The following is a 24,795-nucleotide window of genomic DNA, read 5'->3' as shown; positions in this document are numbered from 1 at the left end:
TGGCTCTCAAAAGAAATTTCAATCGTTGTACTGTTGATATTTGGCTCTGTTGACTAATGAGTTTGCCGACCACTGCACTAGCCTATGACACTGACAAACGGTGATATTGTCTTCAGAATGAGGTAACAAATGAACAGACACAATGACAACCACAAAAATTTCCAACATTTCCCCCTTAGATTATGAACACCCACAAAGGCAGCACCAACTACCTAGGACCCACAATGTGCCAAGGAAGCACAAAGTGCTTTCTAATCATCTTCACACAAAGCCCTTAATCACCCTTTGAGGTCAGCCTATTCTTTTCCTTGTCTTATAGACAAGAAAGCAGTTTCCATGAGGTAGAATAACTTGCCCCAGGTCACACAGGTAGGAGAGATGGAGCCAGGACTTGAACTCAAATATTGGATTCAATTCTTCTATTGCCATGGATAAAGCAGAGGTCAAGTACACTGTGGGATATAGTGAAAGAACTTCACATAGGCCTTTAATACGATACCGCTCCACCTCTTACTGATTAAGTAAGCTTGGGTAAATTATTTGCTCTCCTGGCCTTATGTTTTCTAATGTTAAACAAAAAAAGATACTAGAATACCAAATGTTCATGTTCACTATGCAGATCACCAGAGATAACACATGGGGCTTACTGACTGCAGAGGCCTTGTCTTCTCCTCGTGTTTCTAAAATCACCAGAATAGTTCCAGGCAGGCACGTCAATACTCATCTGATAAGAAACACCACACTGCTCCGCATAGGACGTGCTCACTAGCATTCTCTCCTCTCATCCATGGAATTTCCTTCACAAAAATTATTTTACAGTCATCTGTTACAATAGCCCTTATGGTATGGTGAAAAAAATTACAACAGTAGTGATAACAAGTTGAAAAAATATGGGAAAGATGGCCAAGCATTCCTTTTCTTTTCTTTCTTTTTGTTGGTTTTTGAGAGCAAAACCATCTAGCAGTGGATCATTTCTTTTCCCTACAATGCAAGGAGGGGGGGGAGTGAAACAATGATTTGTTTCAACTAAAGTTGCCTTGTCAGGTTTTCATCTTTAGTAAAGCCGTACTACCTTGGAGTAGTTAGAAAGACTCATTATCCTTTATCCCTTGCATTCTAAATATTCTCTATATAGAAAATTGCAATGACTCCCATAATCAGGTGCCACAGGACTCTAAAGGAGCATCTGAGGACCACCTCACAGCTGAACCTCAAATATCTAATCACCTTTCACAAGTAAATCATTTCAGGATCACAGAAAATACAACTTTTTTGAAAGCTTTAAGGGTTGCTGTGCAATAATGCACCACTGACATATTTAAAGAATGTGTCTATGGTAACATATGCCTATTTTTGGAAATGTCTAACACCCACGTTAATTCTTGAGCATTTGGGACCAGAATCAAATCGGAGCAAAAATTATCTGCACTATATTGTGATTTAAGAACAAAGACTCACAGATATGCTCTTTCACATGAAGCATTTTAACCAGGGTCACATCATAGTCAGAGCTGCCAGGGTCAAACCCTGGAATAACCCAGCCGCTTCAGTAAGGCATCAGTGGAAGAACTCTAATTTCATTGTCCATGAACTTTCACAGAGACAACCTGAATTATTATGGTAATCCTCTTTGCATTTAGATTAAGAACACATTTCTTTAAAAAGTAGAAATGTAAATTTTTAGAAAGACAGAAAAATGGCTCTTCTTAACAACTTAATTTCACCTCAGAGATATATATTCAGATGATTCAGGTGAAGGCACACCGCACATATAGTTACACTTAACACAGTTTACAGCACATGGTTAAGTGCTCAGTCAAAGGCACCCATCACCATCCTCATGATCATCATCATCATCTCTGCTTACACTGCAGGCAACTTAGCATCACAGAGCATCCAAACTGTAAGGAACATTGAAGCTCATCTGGTCTAGGCCCATAACTTTATAGAAGGGAAACTGAAGGACGTCTTGGGTGAAGGTCAATCAGTAAGTTCATGGAAACTTTAAGAACCAGGACCTCTGTTCTTCTCACATTTCTAATCTGCATTAATTTAAAAATATAAATTTTGCAAACAAAAATATGCTTCCTCCGAATCAAGATACTCATTATCAATGAAAGATTTATGGAATCATTCTTAATAGAAAACATAGCTATTAAAATAAGGAAAATTTAAGAACGCTAATGTCATTTACATTTAAATTTATAATTTAAAGGAAAAAAATCAGTTTCTATGTGTTCACCCCCTTCCCATGAATTATATATATGTCACTGGTTAATATTTATATATAAACATATATTAACCAGGAACATATATGATTGGAAATCATCTTTAAAACCTCTTTGGCTTGCCCACCAAAATAAAATCCATGTATAGCATCCAGGGCAATTTTTTTAAAAAATATATTTTATTGATTTTTTACAGAGAGGAAGGGAGAGGGAAAGAGAGTCAGAAACATCAATGAGAGAGAAACATTGATCAGCTGCCTCCTGCATGCCCCCCACTGGGGATGTGCCCACAACCAAGGCACATGCCCCCGACCAGAATCGAACCCGGGACCCTTGAGTCCGCAGACCAACGCTCTATCCACTGAGCCAAACCGGTCAGGGCTAGGGCGATTTTTAAACAACATCTGAACCTTGGCATCTTCATAGAATTTTTTCTGTTAAGGAGTAGTTGTACTTAGGTTAATTGATCTTTGCAGTTCAAATGTGCTTTTATTCTTAAGCAATATTCATTACCATCACTAAATTTTCATTAGTAAATGTACTACAATGATGAAAAGTCAATGTAGGCCTTATCATTGGGTCCAATTCCATGTCGCCAAAATATTCATTTCCAACTGCTAAATAAAACAGAGACCCAAGAACATGCTTTCCTTTACTGCATGTGGAGCAAGTGAAGGAGACAACATTTCCTACACCACCGAGCATTTAAGGTGTTAATTTTTTTTCACTCAATAGTTATTGATTGGCTATGAAATGTGCAGGCACTGATTTAAGAATGTGCATGTGTTTTATTGGAACTTGTCCTTGAATATTTCATATGAGGCAAGTAAGATGATACCTATTTTGCAAATATAAAAAGAGGCTCAGGTTAAAACTAAGTCAATGTAGAATAGTCCACTTCAGGTATTTTAGATTTTAAAACTAATGTGGAGATTGCCATTTAAACCAAAAACAAAATAAACATAACCCAATATATCATAAATACATATATGAACACAATATTATGGGAATGAACATATACACATATAAGAAGTGTGATTAATTCCCTAAGGGACAGTCAGAAAATTATTTTTATATCCACAATCTCAGTCCAAACAATTTATTATCTTCTTGTAAGGAAAATCTGATGTGTATATTTTAGTATTATTTATGCAGTAAAAATATTTATGCAGCACCCTGTGCATTATATACTATAAATAGATCATAAGATGCCTAAATCTTTCACAAGATTGCAGCAATGTTCCTAGTACTGTTTGGCAGACTCTACAAGTTTTCCCAGTACATCCTGCATCACAGGTTCTCGGGGAACACATTAAACCCAATTATATCCAACACAGCACTAAAGGAGTTCAGGTTAGATCCTGGGTCAGACTTCTGCATCTCCCAAAAGGTTGTTTCTTTTTCAGCCCACATTGTTAAACTTTAGAAAAACTTCTGATCTTGTTCAACTACTCACACTACCTGCCTTCACATGATTAAGAGAAGACCTAGGTAATTTTTCCTAAATATAAAATATAATCACATCACCTTTGCTCCTCTGTCCCTTCTACCTGTAAGATTCCATCTCCTTTAACTCCCCACCTCAACTATTAGGCAACTCTGAATGACTTCGGTTTTCCAAATATTCTATGCTATCCCAGACTTGTGTGTTTGCATGTGTCAGATTGCTCTCTGAGCACTCGTCTATCTGTACCTGTCTTCCAAGTCTCAGTGGCTACCTCAAGTGTCACCATCCTTTAAATGTCAGATGCAATCTCTTGCATGAAGCCTTCCCTTCTTCACTTGAAATATTTAAATCTGTATCTTCTAATGTTTCCACAGGAAACTGCTAATATAGCAATTATATTATATTGACTATATATTTGTTTCCCTTAGTCAAATATAAGCTCATTGTCAGTAGGGGCTATGTCCTTTCAAGTTTGAATGGAAATTGCTAGTGCTGTCCTTGACATATTGTAATTACTCAAAAAAGTACTTGTCGAATTAATCGAAGGTGGAAATTTTGGTAGGCAAGAGGTGTAGTGGATTTGTTTTCTTACTGGAGCTTTGCAGAGATGGAAACTGCCTATGCTTCACAAGGAGATATCTGCTATTTTCTCTGGGTTGTACTTTCAACTTGGTAAGAAGTGCCACATCACAGAAAGGGATACAACACCCTCACTGAAGTAAAGGAAAAGTAGAGCCTTGGTGAAGACCAACTGCAATATCTGGAGGCAGATATCTGTGCGGCTCTGTTTGGAGTCATTCAAATGCTCTGCACAAGGCATTGTCAGGACTGAAGTAATTTATGAGTCTATAATTTGGAACTTCTCCATTTTGTTCATCTGTTAACTTCTGTTTCTCCACAGCGATTAGCAACAAAACCTTAAAAGGCAAAAGGCCTATGAAAAGTGAGAAGCCAGGTAACCGAGGTCCATGCCATAGCTACATTTGTGAGGGGATACATTTCAAATACTAAAGCTAGTCTGTCTAGTTACTAAAGATGAGGAGAACATACTGACAGTCTCCGACCACAGCAGAGGAAAATGAAATAGGAGAGGGTGAGGAGGTTGGTGACTAACAGAGGGCCTCTTGTCTAAAATTTGAAAAGAAACATGGAGATTTCCTATCCCCGTCCTGTCCCTATGTAATCTGTCTCAGGAAAAGGCATGAATCTTGTGGATCAGGCAGACCACATTTCAAATTCACTTAACTTTCCTAAGTCTGCTTCCATACTAGTAAATGAGATAATATATCTTCTTTGTAGGATTGGGAGAAAGAAATACTATTAGTTTGTTCCCTCAATAAATGTTTAATAAACTAGATGCATAGTTGATGGGGCACCTAACAGGTATATATATTATATAGTACCTAGTGGCAATATTAATGTTTACTCTTGTTTCATCATAATTAGTTTAAAAATTGAAAAAGTCTTATATTATATAAATTTATAATACATATTAATATAATATAAATATAGATATATTTCATAGTATGTGCATTAGAAACAAGCCCCTATATGTGTCTTTCTTTTATTAAATAAAATACTCTTCTATTTTATTTTTTCTATTTTTAAATTTTATTTTATTTTTCCCATCACCATTTATCCCCTCTATGCCCTCTTCCACCTCCAACCCCCCTTCTTCACCCCACAATCATCACACTGTTATCCATGTTCATGAGTTCTCCCTCTTTTTTTTTCTTTTTTGCTCAATCCCTCCACCCTTTCCAATAAACCCCTCAACCAGAGCTGTCCACCTGCTATCTATGATTCTGTTTTGCTTGCATTATGCTAAGTGAAATAAGCCAGACAGAGAAAGATAAGAACCATATAATTTCACTCAGATGTGGAATTTAATGAACAAACTGAACTACCCAGTATATAATTCTGATAAAAACAAGGCCATTTTGGTTTCAGCAGAGATTGGGCCAGAAGGCAGTAACTTAACTTTCTTCTCACTGTCTTCTTGACAGGATGTATGTCCTGAAGAACTGAAAGCAGAAGACAGGAGTCATGGGGCCATGGTTTCAAACGACCACAGAGCAGTAAACAGCTATTATTTCTGAGGAGGGAAATATATGACTTACGTGGCTCTTTGAAGGGATTAACTAGAAAGTGTTTTGAAGGAAGGATTGGAAGATCAGTCTATTGGTGGCAGGAAGACCATCTGGAAGGTTATGACATAATCCTGGCATGTGACGAGGAGGGGTAGTATTGAGAATTAAAGTTGGAAGATATTTTTAGAGAGGCAGGTTTCGTGGCAGACAGTATATGGAGTTACAATTTTATTCTGGACCAAAAATTAGGCTTATCCTTGATCTTTCTAAAGATTTGAGATTAACCAAAGAACTGATATGTATATTTGCATAACCCATGAACACAGACAAAAGTGTCGTGAAGGTCTAGGGCAGTGGGCTGGTGCAGGCTAGAAAGGGTTAATGGGGGGGTGGCATCTGTAATATTTTCAACAATAAAGATACACTTTAAAAAAGGTTTCTGTGTCACATGTAAATGAAGGACGTGGAATTAAAACACCCCATTTCTGACATTTCTGAGACTTTTTGTGATACATGGAAAAAACAGACGGGATTTTTAAATTTCTAACAATCTGGCGCAGAAGACTACTAAAGACAGAGGATAAAAGAGAGGCTGTGTTTCCTAAATAACTGAGGTTTCTAGCCTGGGAGACTGGAAATCCAATAGTTCTGCTGAGAGAAATAGAGGAGGAGAAGAGAGCAATGAGTTTCCCTCGATCAGTGTTGGATTTGATGAATTTGAGGTAATGGCAGGACCTACTGAACAAAATCGCCTATAGGCAAATCTACCTAATAAAAGAGTAACGTGCTAATTGACCATACCTTTGTGATGCCCACCAGCCAATCAGGAGTATGCAAATTAACCCAACAAAGATGGCAGGTTAATTTGGATACACAGGCACGGAGCGGCTGGGGGTGGGGCAGGTATTCTGCACCACCCCGGCTGCTCCAGGACTCTGAGCAGCGTGGGAAGGCAAAAAGGCGGCTCCGGCCAGAGCAAAGGTGCTGCCAGCAGCCAAGGGAAGGAAGGCCCATTCTTATATGAATCTTCGTGCATCGGGCCCCTAGTATAATTATAAAATGGAAAACCAGAACAGAAACATCCTTTTAAATATTTCCAAAGGAATCAATAGATTATAAACAAATTGTTTGTAACTCCTGCTCAATGTTTTTAAGAAAGTAAGAAATCCTTTTTTACTTTGGTATGGAAATTGCAAAATCTTGGACTGTACCTCACTTTGTAAAGAATAAGGCGACTATTGGGAACATGTTAAAAAACAAGAATTGGAAAGGTCACTTCATAAATGAAATATGCTGGTTGCCAGTAAAAAATTACTTACTAAGGAATGGACCATCCACAAGTCCTGAAAAGGTCAAAAACACTGCCAAGGAAGCCCTGATAGAAGAGACTAATAAACATAAAATAAATAGAGGTTGCTGTCTGAAGCAAGTGCTAACAAATATTTTCAAGCAGGAAACACATCAAAAGAAATCTTTTCCCACCTGGCCAGTGTTGCTTGGTGGTTGAGTATCGACCTATGAACCAGGAGGTCATGGTTTAATTCCTGGTGGGGGCACATGCTGGGTTGCAGGTTCAATCCCCAAGTAGGGTGTGTGTGTGTGGGGGGGGGGAGGGTGGCTGATAAATTATTCTCTCTCATCATTGATGTTTCTATCTCTCTTTCCCTCTCCCTTTCTGAAATCAATAAATGTTTTAAAAAATATATTTCCCTATAGCAAGAGAATCTGGCCGATAGGAGATATGTTGCTGTCCCATGGTTTAATTCTATTTTATTTCATAGAAGAGATAGACTAAAATTATATATTTATTTCAGTATTTCTCTGCTAATTCTAGATGTGACAAATGGCTCTTTTAATAAACCTTGCTTGAAGAATGTATATACCAGAAAATAGTTAAGACCTAAAACTAAGGAGTCATATCATTTTGGTTTCCTACCAATGTTAGTTTTTCATGATTGGAAAAATTCCCAAGGCAATGCCCTCAGAATAAAAACTGCATAACTTGGAAAAAAAATCACAGGAGTTCATTTCTGCAATCATCAAATTCATTGTTTCAGCAGACAACATATAAACTGAACAGCTTTATTAAATTTAACTGGCATTTTCTAAAAACCAAGTTTACACAAGGTGCTATCTTCAGAATGAGCAATCTGCACTCCAAAGGAATAATCTAGAAAAGCCAATAAAAAAACGTAATTATTATAAAATTATCAAAGATGCAACTTTTAGGCAATTGTGCAATAGAATGAAAACACACACAAATATTTATATGAATAGAAGTCTTTAAAGAGTTATTTATAGTAGCAAAATGTAAATGATCGAAATGTCCAAACAAAAGGGAACAAATGAAAATCGTCATGGGATATCAATGCAGTTTAATATAATGCAGTTGTTAAAATCATGTTTTTAGAATAAAATTACATAGGACAATATTCACAATATGCACTGTACATAATATTATATTTAGCATAATGCATATTTTATAATACATACTTGTGTATGGTTTGTGTGTGCACTGAAAAGGATGAAGGGGGAGCATACACCAAAACAATAACAGCGGTTATTTCTGTGTGGTGAAGTGGTTCTTAACTTTAGGGAGTTAAGTTCGTTTTTAAGAGTATGATGAAAGCTTTGAACTCTTACAAGGCCAATACACTGAAAATTTGCCTAAAGCCTCAGGATCGTTATAGATCTTGTGGAGTCTGTTCATGACCTCCAACATGAGCCTTTTGGGGGTAGTAGTATTATGAAGATTTTTTTTTATTTTACTTTCTATACTTTGTACATTAAAAAACAATTTTATTGGAATATATTTTCTTATCAGGAATCAACCAATATATTTTTGAAGACGATTATATGATTTTATAAATGTTAAAATGCTTGGAAATAACTGTTCCTTTTATTTCTTAGTGAAGCCAGCAAGTTATTGTACCTCTTGATTTTTATATGGGGAAAGTAAGACAGAGAGGAATTTTCTGATTTTATTCAAGGCCACCCAACATCTTAGTGGCAACATTGAGATAAAAACACTGTTTTCTAGGCTCTCATTAGCCTATGGAGTTGCAATAACTAATAAATGTTACAATTTTAAATGTAAATTCAACATTTCCAAAAACAGTTTTTTACCCTTAATCTTTAGTTCTCTGGGGAAAATAGTTCTCTGCTGGAGTAAGGCTTTTATATGATTAGAGAGTATATACATATACAATAATGACTTTGGTTGAAGCCTCTCTATTTAAAGCCTAGAAATCAAAAACTTAAACATTATTCTCCATTTGCAATAAAAAGTGCAGTTGGTCTTCCCTTCTTTCTTCGGATTTGGTACAAATCGCATTACCCATAATGCCTTAATATAATTTTGGGTCATGAATAAACATTATTTAACACTACTTAGGTAGTACCATTAAAAAAAGAATTGGGGCCCAGCCAGCATGGTTCAGTGGTTGAGCATATACCATAGGAGCTCATGGTTCAATTCCCAGTCAAGACACATGCCCAGGTTGTGGGCTTGATCCGCAGTGTGGGGCATTCAGGGGACAGCCGATCAATGATTCTCTCTCATCATTAATGTTTCTATCTCTCTCTCCCTCTCCCTTCCTCTCTGAAATCAATAAAAATATATTTTTTTAAAAAAGAATTATAATTTAGTCACCTTTGCTGCCTCATCCTCCATGCCAGTATCCAAGGTGAACACACAGGCATAGCCTCCACTAGGGTCAGGGAAGTCTAGGTAAAGACTGGGGCTGCTACATTTGTAAGGCCTGCTAATCTCTGATTTCTGGTACCAAATTATGGCTTATTTCCTCACCAAAAACTGAAAGACCTTCAATCTCTTCCCTTACCTTTTAATGTCTTTTACAAGAAACATATTATGGGGAAATTCAGAGAAAAATCTCTTTCTAAAAATCTCTACCAACTATAATAGTTTCAAGAATTTGAGACTCCATTTGGGGGAGACTCTTTGGTCTTGAAAGAGCACAGAGAAAACTGTCAACTTGGAAAATATAGTGTTTTTTTTCTTGAGAGTCTAGAAAAATCAGATGTTTGTAGAAGACTACATTTTATGTTATGCTGAAAAATTATATTTAATCAGATTCAGATGTACCAATAGGAAATATGTCTTCTTTCCATTCCCTCTGGCCAACATGAAGAAAATTGCAAAGTGGTTGAAAACAAACCTCACTAGTTTTTCTTTCAGAGCTTTCTCCATCCTATCTGGAGGAATGTCACTACACTTATTTTCCCTCTTCTTCCTACCCTGAAGACCAGTTTTCTCCAGATGTACAAGAGTTTCATCTGCCTTTCAGTCTTTCACTCATTCAACAATTTTTTACTGAGTGCCTCCTAAGTACCAGGCAGAAAAACGTCAAACTTCCCCCCAAATATTCCTTTCTCTATTTGCACATTTATTTTTTAAAATAAATGTTTTAGGAAAAATATACTATTTATCAAAATAATAACCAATTGTGGTATACTAACCATAGGAAGGAAACTTATTTAGGAATGTGGAATAGACCTTCTAGGCCAGTGGTCGGCAAACTCATTAGTCAACAGAGCGGCAAACTGCGGCTTGAGAGCCGCATGTGGCTCGCGAGCCGCAGTTTGCTGACCACTGTTATAGGCTCTCAAGGAATATACCAAGTCTGCCATAAAGTAAATTATATTTAAGTTTTATGAAGATTGCAATTCACTACATTGTAAATGCACTGTGATAGAAAGAAGCTTGATTTCTACAGGTTAACCATCAGAGTATCTGACTCTGCTAGGGTTCTCATATCTGAAAGATGAACAAATTTTGAATTGAAGGCATTGTGCCTTCATAGATACAAAGATGGCATTATTAAATTTATTTATTTATTTTTTATCCTCACCCCAGGATATGTTTTTTTGATGAGAAAGAGAGAGAGATTGATTGCCTCCCATTCACACCCCTACCAGGATTGAACCCACAACCTAGGTATGTGAACTGAACAGGCAACCTTCTGGTGTTCAGGATGATACTCCAATCAACTGAGCCACCTGGCCAGGGCAAGATGGCATTATTTTTTATTTTTTATTTTTTTAATATATTTTATTGATTTTTTACAGAGAGGAAGGGAGAGGGATAGAGAGCTAGAAACATCGATGAGTGAGAAACATCGATCAGCTGCCTCCTGCACACTCCCCACTGGGGATGTGCTCGCAACCAAGGTACATGCCCTTGACCGGAATCGAACCTGGGACCCTTTAGTCCACAGGCCGACGCTCTATCCACTGAGCCAAACCGGCCAGGGCATGGCATTATTTTTTAAAGAAATTTAATGTTTATTACCAATGTTTGCCATTTTTCACATACAATAAAACACATAGTGAAAACCTGTCCTTCAGGAATTTTAAAAGGAGAAAAAAAATCAACAAAAGCACATAGGAAAGTTTGAGGTATGCTTAGCAAACACTAAGCAATCAAGTTAGACATATCACATTTCTCATAAAGGAAATATAGAGATAAGGATAAAAAATAGGATGATGCATTAAACGTCTGCTTTAAAATTTATATAACATTCATGATTCCATTGGGAGTTATTAAAATAAAAGTTGAGGTTAGACTTAAGGTTAAGATAAAAAAACTATAGTAGAGAAATAAGAATCATAGAACCAGAAGTTAATAGAATATATGAGAAAATGGCCTTTTTTTCTTAATATCTATCTCAGGCAAATGAGATTTTCATTTAAGAACGAACTGTTGAGATTTTCAAATGTTGAGATAAGTTGATTTGTGGACAGAGAGAAATAAAATTAGAATAATTCCTAAATAACTTTTCTTCAATGTATTAATTAGTTTATAACAGCAATTATTAGATGGTGTGGAAGGCCCTGCAGTTGTGTTAAATGACCTAGAGAAAAACTTCAAAATCAGTCTACTACTATATATTATAACTTTTACTGTTACATTTCTTTCTGTTGTGCTGAATAAATTAAAGGAAGTTGAAAAAGCTTTTGCCTTTGTGAGAAAATGTAGGTGAGACACTGACTAAAGGAAGAATGTAGGAGGGAATGTCTACTAATAAGAAAAAATAAAATCCCCAAAGAAACAAGGAAGAATTTACATTTCTAATGCACTTAACTTTTTAGTATGAAGTAACTCAAACAAACACTAAAAATAATCCTATATATGGGAAGAAAACTATTTCTTGTTACCTGACACTAATGAGTAAGAGATGAATTCTGGTTCCAGACTCAGAGTAAAGAAAAACATACATAGTTCAAGTGACACCTAACACAGAAAAAAGCATTAATTCCTTATCACTCCCTAATCAATCATTTCAGATCATCTTTGCTTTTTACTTATACTTCTTACAAAATTAGCCACTATATTATTAAATGAAGATCTATATTATTAGATCTTCATTGAAGGACACAAGATTTTTATGGCCTTGTGGTCACTTGGATTGTGTGTATAGCAGGCTCTCAATAAATTGTTTTAGGCTTTATAGTAATACTAGTGGCCCAGTGCACGAAATTTGTGCACAGGAGGAGGAGGTCCCCTCAGCCCAGCCTGCACCCTCTCCTATCCAGGACCCTTCAGAGGATGTCCGACTGGCAGTTTCGACCCGAGCACTGCCCTCCCCCCCCGCCCCTTGCAGGCATAGTCGCCCCACGCAGCCTGCTGGTGAGTCATTTGGTCGTTCCTCACTAAACCCCTTGCCAGCCTTGTTGCCACATGCAGCCTGCTGATCGGTTGTTACTGTGAGGGCGTTGTGACCAATTTGCATATTACCCTTTTATTAGAATAGATAATTCCTATAGAAATCTGGGTCTTTTAATCTACTTTTCCACATTTTTCCAAGCAATCGACATCATACAATAATACATTTTATGGTCAGTTTTGAAGGGAGCTATTGTTGTCCATTTCATGTTGTTCTAAGTTTCTTTTCCTTGATGAGTTCTTCTTTGCTTTGTGGAGATTTACATTGATTCTCTGAACAGCTAGAAAGCTTTATTCAGTGGCTCAAAAGATAAGTTTTTAAAGGTACATTGTCCAACTTTTCAACCCTAAGTAGTTATACCTGATATCTGCTCTTAGCTTGAACACCTACATTAACCTACTTCAGAAGATAACCTATTGTTTTTAATGGGTAGATCTGTCAAGTGTTCTTACCTATATTAAATTAAATGCTGCCTTTGTACAACTTCCAACCTTTGGACTTATTCAAAATATGACCACTCACTTTTTCTCATGATATGTCCCTAAACATGGATCCTTATAAATCTTCCCCTCTCCCAGCTGGTTAAGAAAGCAGACTTTGCAGCTAGGGTTCAGTTTTTTTTCATTCTAGCTGTAATGTTGGGCAATCTAAGCCTCAGTTCTCTAATTTTCAGTGTGATATGAGAATGTCTTTATCCTAATACTGTGGGAATTAAATCACAGATACAGGAAGTGTCTGAACCACAGTAAGCACAACAAATATCCCTTGCAACATGTAGTTTTCCAGATCCCTGTACAGCAGGCATTTGCTTATCTAGCTAACTCATGTCTGTCAATCTCTCTTAAAATATATGGGGTTAAAAGTTAAGGAAAAAAAGGATCAGCGAAAGAAAAGCAGTTACAATTTAACATCAAGTTTCTTTATTAATTTAAAAGTCAATGAAGATCCATGTTGATAAGAAAGGCATAAGTTTCTTGAGGACAGTGTTGTATACCTCTTTGTATTCCTAGCACAGCTTATGAAAAACATAGTTATCAATAAATGGGGCCAGCAAACTTTTCTGTAAAAAATCTAGATAGTAAATATTTAGCCTTTGGGGCCCTATGGTCTCCATTGCAAATATTCAACTCTGCTGTTAAAGTGCAAAGTAGTCATAGACAGTACCTGAGTGAATGAGAATAACTATGTTTCAATAAAATAATTTATGGATAGCGAAATTTTAATTTTATATAGTTTTCACATGTAATGAAATAATTTACTATTTTGTGTTGTTTTTTCCTCGAACCATTTCAAAATATAAAGTCATTCTTAGCTGGTGACTGTAAGAAGGATAGGAAGCTGTATTTGACCTGCTGGCCTTTTTTTCTTTTCTTTTTTTCCTAACTCTAATGTAACCAGAAAGGAGAAGAACCCCATATTTATCTGCATTAAATATCAATGGCACGGATAGTATTCTTCCTTAGAGACAAAGGACATGGAAGAGACAAAGCTGAGAGTGCAGGTTGTACTAAGGTAGAACACCGAACTGGCCAATTAGAAATTAAAAAATCTCTTTAAAATGGAGAATAAAATGTGACTCATGCAAGAGGTTATCCCAGCCATGGGCAAACTACGGCCCACGGGCCGGATCCGGCTGTTCTATCCGGTTCTCTTGCTCTCCCCTCCGCTCCTTTACTTTGAATTTATATTAGTTCACACAAATACTCCATCCATGCTTTTGTTCCGGCCCTCCGGTCCAGTTTAAGAACCCATTGTGGCCCTCGAGTCAAAAAGTTTGCCCACCCCTGGGTTATCCTCATCATAAGTGTTTTTAAGAAAAGCATCGCTCCTTCCCAGAGGTGACATTACCTCTTTGCCATTCAATTTACTGGCATGTGGTGGTATTATATATAGTAGTTAAGACCTTGGAAACTGGAAACTACAGCCTTTTGAATCCCACTTCAGGCAGTCATTAGTACTGTGAACCTAGGTAATTTAGTTCACTTTCTAAATGTACTCATTCATAAAATGGCCATAATAATGGAATTTACCAGTGAGATTACAATATAATTTTAAAAGATATGGCAATTTAGTGGCGCACACACCCATTCCTGGAGTAACATTCCTGATGTTAACTTTGCGAAAGAAATAAATAAAGAAGATAAAAACTTTTATGAGCAAAGCATATGTTCAGATGACTACACTTAGAAAGAATCCAAAGGTATTGTATCTCCATTCCCTTTTGTCTAGTTTTGCAAGTCTGGTCACTTAACAGCATCAGCAGTAAGAACTATAAATTCCCAAGTCCCACCCCAGATCTAGTAACTAAGATGCAAACTAGATTTTAAAAATCAAATAGATGAGATTTGGTTAAAATAAATAAGAGCACCCATGATGTTATACACGGGTATAGACTTATTGATAAATAAAATGATCTAATTTAATTCTTACAGCAAACCAACTAAGAGAAGTTTGTCAGATACCATTACTCCCAGGTTTTATATAAGAACACCGTGACTCAGGGAAAGTAGCCAAGGCCCATATTCTAGTTCTGGGCACTTTTTCCCCTTTCTGCTGAAATTATTGGGGTGACACTGGTTAACAAAATTATACAGGTTTCAGGTGCACAACTCTACAACACATCATCTGTACACTGTATTGTGTATTGACCACCCCAAGTCAAGTCTCCATCCATCACCATTTATCACCCCTTTATCCTCCTCCACCTCCTTCCACCTCTCTCTCCTGGCAATGATAACACTGTTGTCCATGTCCATGATTTCCAGCCCCCCCTTTTTTTTTTCTTTTTTGCTCAATCCCTCAATTCACCTCAATTATTTATATAGCAGACTCATACTTATCTATCTATTGTCCATCCTCCTTTTTCTTTACAAACAGTACTTAGCTAATGATATAAATTTCCATGGTTCACTTGTATATGGGGATAATAATGTTACAATCCTGAGCAATAAGATGAAAATGAAAGTCATAGTTTTAGGATTCTTTGAAAGCTCCCTCATAGTCAGCAAACCTAACTGGAATGTGCCTTTTGCTTTTTCCTCTTTTTTTAACCTGGAACTTGGGTGCAATGCTCAGATCTTTAAGCCATCTGTGCTCATAAGGAACACAGAACACTGATGAGCTCAGCAAAGTAGAAATATTCAAGGAGAATGACTCAGAATGGCATCTTGAGTTGCCACATCTGCCCTGAACTGTCTATACCAAACATTTTACGCCATATATTTTCAGGATTTTTTGTAGACCAACAATCTTAATCTAAATTCCTTGTTAAGTAGAGGTAATAATTGACTGCCCAAACATTTTGGCAGCAGAAGAAATTGACTCTGAAAATATGCAAATCATCTGAATTTTGGACAAATTCAAATTGTCTTCCTTCAGTGGCCTTACAGTATCTGCATTTTCTTGATCCCTCTCCTCTTCATATTTCTTAATGTTCTAACCATCCTCATTTCCAGTGCTTCCATGCTCACATCTTTTTCTTCAACTCTACCAAATTACTTCTAACTCCTATCATCCCTTCATTCCTCACTTTTTAAAATATATTTTTATTGATTTCAGAGAGGAAGAGAGAGATAGAAACATCAATGATGAGAGAGAATCATTGATTGGCTGCCTCCTGCACACCCCCAACTGGGGACCAAGCCTGCAACCTGCCCTTGACCGAATCGAACCTGGGACCCTTCTGTCTGCAGGCCAACGCTCTATCCACTGAGCAAAACTGGCTAGGGCTCTTTATGATTCTTTAAGAGGCAATTCAAATATCCTGACCTCAACAAAACTTTCACTGACTGAACCTAGCTGACTTAGCCATGTCTTCCTCTATGCTCCCCTAACTCCATGAATGTGGCTGAACTATAAGAATTGTCACATAATATGGCATTGACTTATATGTATGCCTCCTCTCTACATGATAAAATTGCTGAAGGCTGGTATTTTGTTTTCATCTCTGTATCTCCAAAACCTGATATATGACATAGTGGAACCTTGATACATGTGCTATGAAAAACTGAGTGAATTGATTGAGAGTCATGATGGTAGCATGTAGTACTCAAGTCCTCCCACAACCACATCAAAATTACAACTACACTACACAACAACCACCATTCAGAACTGCCTGAAACATAGCTGAACAGAAGGCCTATAACTAAGGATATAAAGAAGAAGCCACATGGAGACTGATAGGAGGGGTGGAGACATAGAAGGGGCTAGTCCAGGGGTGGGCAAACTTTTTGACTCGAGGGCCACAATGGGTTCTTAAACTGAACCGGAGGGCCGGAACAAAAGCATGGATGGAGTGTTTGTGTGAATTAATATAAATTCAAAGTAAACATCATTACATAAAAGGGTACGGTCTTTTTTTTTTATTTCAATAGTTTTATTCATTTCAAACATTTTAACAAGAAGAATGTAAACACTAATTATTATAATTTGAAACTTCAAAAAATGGAGGAATCATAGCACAATAACATACCTTATATTGAAGATGGCAAAGGCAAAATAAAATTGCCTAACAAAGGAAAGGTACAAAAGCCTTTCAAATTAAACTTAAATATAATAAAATAATTTAAAACTAAAACAAATAGAAAAGAACAAAATGTGTAAACAGTAAATTAAACATTTTCTTTAGTGCAACTTCCAAATTATGCCCAGGACGTAGATGTAGATGGCAATGTAGACTGGGTTGAAAGGTTTTTGGTCTTTAAAACATCAACTTCAGTGGGAACAGTGTTGTTGGTCTCCTTTTAGCTAATGCTCTGATACTGTGCTCTCCAGGGGCGTGTCTCCCTACATCACCACGATAACGTGTCTACGCATTCCCAGGATGATGTCGGGGGACGGAGCCTCTGGAAGATTGAGAGGTTGTTCCTTCTACTGAATTTATATCTGCCCACTCAGAAGAAGGAGCTGCGGCTGTGTTTCCCGACGTTGCCATGTTAACACTGCTGCTGGTGAAGGAGCAGAGGGGAGAGCAAGAGAACCCTCCGCTCTTTCTGCTTTCTGCTCCATGGGCTGGATAGAACAGCCGAACGGGCCCGGATCCGGCCCGCGGACTGTAGTTTGCCCACGGCTGGGCTAGACCCACGCCCAGGTGTGGAGGATAAAAAGCGGGAGAAATATCTTGGCTGTAGAGGTTCCCCTTGAGGAGTCAGAGGTCCCAGCCCCACATTAGACCCTCCAGGCCAGGGTTCCAGTAATGGAAAGAGAAGTTCCCCATAATATATGACTGAAAAAAAAAAAATAGCAGGGAGCTCTGACCAGTGTTGCTCAGTGGAAGAGCATCAGCCCTTGCACTAAAGGGGGGATCAGGCCTAAGCTGGCAGGCAGACATCCATCTCACAGTCCGGGGCTCTCACAGTCTGGGGACCCCTCGCTCCTTACAGCCCACCTGCAGTGGAGGTGGGAGAGGCTCCTGCCACCACCGCTGCGCTCACCAGCCGTGAGCCTGGTTTCTGGCTGCACAGCACTCCCCCTGTGGGAGCACACTGACCACCAGGAGGCAGCTCCTGCATTGAGCTCCTGCCCCTTGGTGGTCAGTGCGCATCACAGTGACCAGTTGTTCTGCTGTTTGGTCAATTTGCATATTAAACTTTTATTATACAGAACATTATTGTCTAACCACTATGTGGTACAACTGAAACTAATGCAAAATAATACTGAATGTAAACTGTAATTGAAAAATAAGAGATCATTAGAATTGAAAAAACAATGAGTGAATTGAAGGATAGATGCAGTGATGATAATGAAAATATTTAATTCCAATTTAAGTAATCAAATTAATCAAAACAGTTGCTATTGGTATGCTGTATCAGTGACTACAAGGCTGGATATATCAGTTCTGGACAGATAAATGGGCAACACATAACACAAAACCTCATACACTGTGACAATAAACCATATCACTTGAGTAGCTTGATCAACAGCTTTTACCGTGTATCTGCATGTGTAATTAGGATATATGATGCAAGGAGTACATTTCCTGTCATTGTTAAAAGACCTCATATTATTATCAAGCACCAGAGTAAGTTAGTGGCTTTCTTCCAGCCAAAGTCCAAGGGTTTCTTGTCTTCTTCTTATTATAAGAATGTTTTATGTATTGTTTTTTCCTATGATAAGAATTCAGAAAAGAAAACATTCTGGTATGTTGCCAGGTAACAAATTTGTTGAGCTACCCTTGACCTTTTAAATTGTGATTTTATTTATTTTTAGAAATGTGCCCCAAAGGACATAGGAAACAAATATATTATTAATTTTTTTACCATGAATATCAATACTCTTAGACATTGCTTACTTTTAATCAATGCTAAGGTCTAGGTCAGACCCTCTGTAAATAAGTGAAGAAAATCTTGCTTTTAGAGCATCCCTCTCCCATTTTACATTCATTCCCTTGTTTGGATTTCCCATCCAGTCCATAAGGATTTCAAGCCCTGAACCTTCCTCATTCCTTCCTAACCCAGTTAAAATGTATCTGCATAGAATATACTGTTGGCTGCTTACCCATCACCTGTGCTTCCTCCTTCTTTTTAAGCAGAATTGTAATTTTGTTCAAGTATCTACCTGTCCTTGGTGTAACTCAGGAGAAGCTGACCCCGCTAGCTCCAAGAGGTATATGCTGACTAGTCTAAGCCTATGGGCACATTTTCCCTGGTAACAGTGGCTGATCTGGAGATGGCCAGGAGATCTGAGGTGGTTCAATCATACTGGCGGAGTGGTTCTCACTCTCACGGGATATGGACAAGGCAATATTTTGCTTGAATTGCTTCAGGCAACCATCTTGAAACCAAGAAGGGAGCCAAACCTAAGCCACAATATTTTGCACAGATAAAACAAAACAAAAAAAGCCATAGTACATCATTCTTAATGATTCCTTTGAGCCTCTGACCCAACCTCTTTGGACTTCTTGTTATATGTATAAAATTTTTTCTTGTATTTAAAGTCAATTTGAGCTGAGCTTTCCACTGCAGAAAACACCCTAACGGATACTCTTAGGCCCTATTTCCTTGGAAATCATGACATTTGTTAATTCATGTTCATCTGGATCCTTTTATTGTAGCACAAATAATGCAGCATTTTAATACATGTTCAATGTTAGCTGAGCTATTTTAAATTATTAAACTTAAAAAAAAATAGTATGCAATGTTTTTAACCTCCAACAAATACAGCATAGACCAATTATTGATTTAAAACAAAAAGGATTAAGCAAACATTTTCTTTAAAGAGCAAAATTGCAAATGTTTTCAACTTTGTGCACCATATATGGTTTCTGTCTCAACTATGCAGTCGAGTCATTGTAACCTGCTGTTTTCATGTTATAATAAACAGATGGGTGTGGCTACATTCCACTAAACCTTTATTCACTTTATTTACAAAAACAGTCAAAGTTCTCTACAGCTTGGCCTTTGCTTTCTGGTCCAGCCACATTTTGTATGTTTCCATGTGTAGCAACTTTTGTTCTAGCTATCCGCATCTCACAGCTTAGTGTGTACGTTTGTGAGTTCTCACTTTGGGACTTGGCTCCCTCCCACTCTCCAAGGAGCCACTGCCTATTGAGCCTTCTCACACCTGCTTGGTTTGGGGCATGTGCCCCTCCTTTGTATTCTCATAGCCTCTGGACAAAGCTCCTTTATATAGAGCTTACCCCATTGTTTTATAAGTATCTCCACCTCCAAAATATAAGCTTTTGCAGAACATAGACTTTCTCTAATACTTCTCTATCACCAGCATCTAATACAGTGCCAGATTCATGTATTTGTAATATATTAGTTAAATTATTAAGAAATGGGCCCTATCTGTTCTATTGATTTGTTGTGAGAATGAACTAAGCTCAGAACTTTGAAAAATATTATCATTTGTCTCTGGAATATATATATATATATACATATATATATATATATATATATATATATATATATATATTGAGAAAATATCACATTTCATATTATATTAACTATCTGTGCAGGAAGAAATAGAATTTATGTGCATAACTGAAAAATCTTGTAAAAGATTAAAGACACACATCACCTTGAGGATGAGAATTGTAAGGGAGGTGTCCTGCCACCAAGCCAAACCCAAACAAGACACGGACCCCAGGAAGCAGTGCTGAGTAGCTCTAAATAGGTCTAGCTCTACAACTGGGTAGGTATGACAAATGCTGCATCTAGATCCAGCTTAGAAGAGCCTACTCTTACATTTTTTTAGCTCTGATTGGAATTCTATAGACACCAATGTCCCAAGTTCCATGAGATGATTCACACTTTCTATTTTGCCTGTGAAACAGTGGATGGCATTTTATAAAAGTCCTATAAGCCCTCCATAAATGAAAACTTACAAAGAAGCCCAATATAGCAACATTCAAACATATATAAGCAATTTCCACCTTAAATGAAAAAATGTTCACTTGACTCCCACATCCTCACCCAGCTACTGTTCTGCCTCTCTCCTCCCCCTCACAGCCAAAATTCTGAAATGGTTTTCAATATTCACTGTTTCTACTTCCACACCTCCCACTCGCATTTCACTCCATTCAGGCTTCCACCCCCTCACTCCACCCAAAGAACCTTCATTAAATTCACTAGTGGCCTCCCTGTCACAAAATCCAATGGATGGTTTAGTTCCAATCTTACTTGTTCTCTAAGCATTATTTTATATTGTTTAAAATTCCTTTTCTTTTTGGTAATATTTACATATTTCTACCTTTACCTTCCATAATGCTACACTGCCTTGGTTTTATTCCTGTTTGTCTGGACGTTGATGTTGGCCCCAATCTCTTCTCACTATATAATTGCTCTCAAGGGACTTTCAAAAATCTATAGATTCAAGTGCTACCTCAAATGACTACGTATACAGGCTTCTGCTCTGAGCTCCCAGCTGCCTATGTGGCACCTTTACTTAGATACTGAAAGGGACATTACTTCCAATAATAAACACATGGTCCATCCTCTCCTCCAGAACTTCTCTAATGTTCTCTAACACAGTGAATGATACCTCCAGCCACTCATTGTACCAACTAAAATCTAGGAGTCATCTCTGACATGATCTTCTCCCTCAGCCCCCATATACAATTTATCAACAGATTTTCAATTTCTCTAATACTATCTCTCAAATCAATCTGCTTTTCTTAGTCTCCTTCTTGCTTATCCCAGCTTTAGTTCAAGGTACCATCATATCTCATGTGAACTATCCCAATAGTCTTCTAACTGGATCCTACATCCAACCTGGAATTCACAAGTAGAAAAAAATCTTTTTACAATGTTAATCTAAATAGATGCAAAAGTCATTAATAAAACATTAGCAAAGAGAAGCAATATATACATTGCACACCATGACCAAATGGGGTTTATTCCAGGAATGCAAGGCTGATTCAATATTTTAAAAAATCAATCAATGTAATCCACAACATTATCAAGCTAAAGAAGACAACACATGATCATATCAATTGATACAGAAAAGGCATTTGAGAAAATTCAACACATATTCATGATAAAAACTCTCAAAAACTAGGAATAAAGGATACCTTCTTTAACTTGATAAAGAGCATTTACAGAAAACCTACAGATGACATCCTATTTAGTGGTAAAAGACTAAATGCTTTCCCCCTAAAGTTGGGAATAAGACAAGGATGCCCACTCTAATCACTCTTATTTGACATAGTGCTATAAGTTCTAGCCAATAAGAGGAAGTTAATAGAATACAGATCAGAAAGAGAGAAATAAAACTCTCCCTATTTGTAGATGACATGATTATCTACCTGGAAAATCTTAAGGAATCTACTAAAATAACCTAACTTCAAGAACTAATAAATGAGTTCATTAATGTCACTCAACATTGCTGATAAGAATCTAAAATGAAAACTAAAACATTTCATAAAAAAGTAGAGTTTTAATTTTTAGGCAGTTTCTTTAAAACTTCAACATGTAACTACTATATGGCCCAGCAATTGTACTCCTGGGCATTTATCTCAGGAAAAAAAAAAGAAGACTCATAATCACATAGAAACCTGTAAATGAATATCTACAGCAACTTTTCATAATAGCCAGAACAGGAAACAACCCAGATGTTCTTCATTGGGTGACTGGTTAGACCAACTGCAGTACATCTATACTTAGTAATTAAAAAAACAAAACTAGTGATACATGCTGGATAAATCAGATAATTATACTGAGTGAAAAAAAGAAAGTCAATCCAAAAGATTATAATGTTTGACTACATTTATATAACATTCTTGAAATGACAAAATTCTGAAAACGGAGGTCAGATTAGTAGTTGCCAGGGATTAAACACAGGATTGAACAACGAGGAAGTGGGTGTGACTATAAAATGTCAACATGAGCCCTAGCTGGTTTGACTTAGTGAATAGAGCATCAACCTGTGGACTGAGGTCCCAGGTTTGATTCCAGTCAAGGGCATATGCCCAGGTTGTGGACCTGACCCCCAGTAGGGGGTGTGCAGGAGACAGCCAATCAATGGTTCTTTCTCATCATTGATGTTTCTTTCTTTTTTTTTTTAAATAAATCTTTATTGTTCAGATATCATTGATGTTTCTATCTCTCTTTCCCTCTTCCTTCTACTCTGAAATAAATACAAATATATTTTTAAAAATGTCAACATGAGAGATCTTGTTGTTGATGGAACTGTTCGATATTTTGACTGTACCAATGTTAATATACTGGTTGCAATATTGTGCTATAGATTTACAACATGATACCATTGGGAAAAACTGAGAAAAGGGTATATGTGATCTTGCTATATTATTACTTACAATTGCATATGAATGGCCTTCTAGAATGTATCAAAATAATGTTTAATTTTAAAGTGTCAATCCATAGTGTCTCTTCCTATGTTCAATATAATTCAATAGCTATAATTATTCTTATAATAAAGACAAAATTAACTAACCTGGTATGCAGGCCATTCTTGGTATAGATTCATCTCTCCAACCTCACCTCATAGCTTTCTTTCCTTATTTGAGCCATACAAACACCTAAATTTTAAACCCATTCTCCTTTTATGATTGGGCCTTTGCACCTGCTGTTCTATCTGAAATGTCCCCTTATTGCTTCATTCTCCCTCTCAATCACCACCTCATGTAGTTAACCGCTCACCTTTTCTGAATTTACTCATATGTCCCTTTCTTGGGGAAGGCTTCTCTGATCTATAGGTCTAGTTAAATTATTGCAAAAGTCTTTAAAATAATTGTATGCTTTCCTTCAAGGGGCTTAACTATGTGTGTTATGTGCATTAACTAGTGTGATTATTTGATTAGTATTTGTTTCCTCCATTAGACCATAAACTCCATGAGCTAACTCTTGTTCACAAATATGTTTCCAGATTCTAGCCTGGCATGCAGTAACTGTTTAATAAGTAGTTGTTAAATTGATAGATTAGTAAAATAAGAACAAAGACTGATTAAAGTGCATATTGGAGTTCCTTCCATCCCTTTCTGTAGTTCCATCTCCTGAGGCACCTTATTTAAAATGTAGGGTTCTATGGAAAAACATTTGTTTGAAAACTGACATTTCAAAGTCCCATAATAGGACTAGTGTGACAAAATCGAATGTTGAAAACAAGATAGGTTTAGGACTGCAAAATATGTGGTCCAGGCTTAGCTTCTCTTACCCTTGCTACAAATTGAACCTTAGTCTCCCTGTCTCCAGCCCTACTCATCTCCACTATTCCTTCATATAGCCACCATTTCAAAGTTTATGGAACACGACTTATAAGTCATTTCATCATGACTGAAATGGTACATTAAGAGGGACCTTTCCTACGGCTCAATATTAAAGGCAAGAAAAAATGGTGCTAAACATATCACATCTGAAATTGAGCAATCAGCTAGCTACCTGCAGTATAGTTAAGACAGAAACAACTCTGCTGGGATGACATAAAGATGCTATTTCCTTAGCTCTGGGCACATACCACCAACCACCCAAGTGTCAGTTACATAATAAGAACAGGGGAGCCAAGGGGGAAATCATCAGGGAGTGTAATGTTTGCAGTGAGAAGCTATTACCAACTTCACTCTTCAACTCCCCAAAGGCTACCATAGAATCACTCCTAGAGAGTAGGGGTTCCTGAAGAAAACTGGCCTTGTGTTCCCTGGCTATAAGATTGCTGAGCTGCAGAACCTAAGGCCACTCGTAATAGCAGTGGAGATAACATTGGTGAAAAAATTCTTAAGGCGATTAACACATGTCCTCTGAATTCTTAGGGTTCATGCAAACATAGAGATTGATTCTTCTCCCCTGGAATCTCATACCTTTGAGCTTTGAAAGACCAGTGGTGAGTTGTGTGTGAGAAGAGAATGAGTGCAACCCTCACTTTACCCCACTTTGAATTGTGGTTTCACC

At 37.2% G+C, this 24,795-nt stretch overlaps 1 protein-coding gene across 10 annotated transcripts in view; it reads right to left on the bottom strand.

Moving 5' to 3' along the window:
- The window catches only part of DLG2 (discs large MAGUK scaffold protein 2), a 2,053,927-nt gene that overhangs the window by 1,450,067 nt on the left and 579,065 nt on the right, over positions 1 to 24,795 (bottom strand). The gene's annotated exons all lie outside the window — the stretch shown is intronic.

The sequence above is a fragment of the Plecotus auritus genome (genome assembly GCF_963455305.1).
Source record: "Plecotus auritus genome assembly, chromosome: 9".
NCBI classification, from domain to species: domain Eukaryota; kingdom Metazoa; phylum Chordata; class Mammalia; order Chiroptera; family Vespertilionidae; genus Plecotus; species Plecotus auritus.
Note: the sequence above shows the minus strand (reverse complement) of the source record. Positions and strands in the feature narration are given on the sequence as shown.